Below are 1,632 nucleotides of genomic sequence, written 5' to 3' on the forward strand. Positions count from 1 at the left end.
TCATGTTGACTCTGCGGTTACAAAGGGCTGAATTGAAAGATGAGATGTTGTTCCTGAGCTCCCATTGAGATGCATTGGAACAGTGTAGGAGGCTGAGGGTAGTGTAGGTGTGAGCAGACAATGAAACTGACAGGGCTGCACTGTGGGTGCTGCTTGGCTCAATGAGTGTTTTGGAGTTGGTTGTAAACAGAGCGAGGTGAGACAGGGAGAAGGTGAACCTCAGCTTCAGTTTTAGTGCAGGCCATTCAGAAATTCACATGTTCCTAATGAGAAGGCAAGTTGTAAGCGATACCTGCTTAGTTTTTTTTAACAGTTTTTAAAAGTGTAAAATGTCAGCTTAAGTAAAGTTCTGGGCTTTTGATTATAATGGAAATGTTTGAAGTGAAGGAAGGTTGCTAGCTCATTTAAATTCTCTTAATGGGAGTAACTAGCCGAAACTAGAGAGACGTTGTGACAGGATACCTCAGACCAGTGGTGTGCTCCTCTTGCACAATATGGGAAATAAGGGAAGCTTCCAGTGTCCGTGATGGCTATGTGTGCAGGAAGAGTGCCCATCTGCAACTACTGGGAAACTGCTTTTCAGACCTGGAGCTGAGAGTGGACTCACTGTGGAGCAATACTGAGAATGTTATGGACATCACGTTTTGTGAGTTAGTCACACTGCAGGTGAGGGTTACACAGGCAGAAAGGGAATGAGTGACCATCAGATCAAGTAAAAGGCTCAGGAAGGAAGTGCAGGACTCCCCAATCATCGTTCCCCTTCTCAAACAGATATTGTGCACCACTTGGGATTCTGTAAGGGGGGATCAGGTGGATTGGACTCTCAGGGGAAGTCAGCAACAGCCAGGTTCATGACACCACAGATAGCTCCGCTGCACAGAACGGGAGGAAGGAGAAAGGCAGAGCTGTAGTGACAGGGGATCCAGTAGTCAGGGTGAGAGACGGGCGTCTCTGTGGCCACAGACATGAATCCAGGACAGTGGAATTGAACCCAGGTCCATTTATTGATAAGTGCACAGTCCAATAAAGGTCAGCGTCCCAAATGCAACCTTCAGCACTTGACCACCCTGAACCTCTACCTTCCAGGGACTGTGCACTTGTTCTGAGCCCTTCAGAGAGATTGAAGGGGTAAGGGAGAAAACAGGGTTGTGTTGTAGATCTACAAAATAACCGTCACCGTCCGCTCTCGGTCTCCCCCCTCTGTCTCCCACCTCACATCGTGCCTCCTCCCCACCGCAGGGAAAAGACCTTGTGTATTTCCCCTATCCATGCCCCTACTGATTTTATAAACCTCTATAAGGTCACCCATCAGACTCTGACGCTCCAGGGAAAGCAGTGTATTCATCTTCTCCCTGTAGCTCAGATCCTCCAACCCTGGCAACATGCTTATAATACTATTCTGGCAACATTCAACTTTCACAATATTGTTTTGATAGGAAGGAGACCATAATTGCATGCAAAATTCCAAGCGTGACCTAACCAATGTCCTGTACAGCTGCAATATGACCTCCCAACTCCTATACTCAGTACTCTGACCAATAAAGGAAAGCATACTAAACACCTTCTTCGCTATCCTATCTACCTGTTATTCTGCTTTCAAGGAGCTATGAACCTGCACTCCAAGGTCTCTTT

This window comes from Chiloscyllium plagiosum, chromosome 8 (assembly GCF_004010195.1).
Source record: "Chiloscyllium plagiosum isolate BGI_BamShark_2017 chromosome 8, ASM401019v2, whole genome shotgun sequence".
NCBI lineage: Eukaryota > Metazoa > Chordata > Chondrichthyes > Orectolobiformes > Hemiscylliidae > Chiloscyllium > Chiloscyllium plagiosum.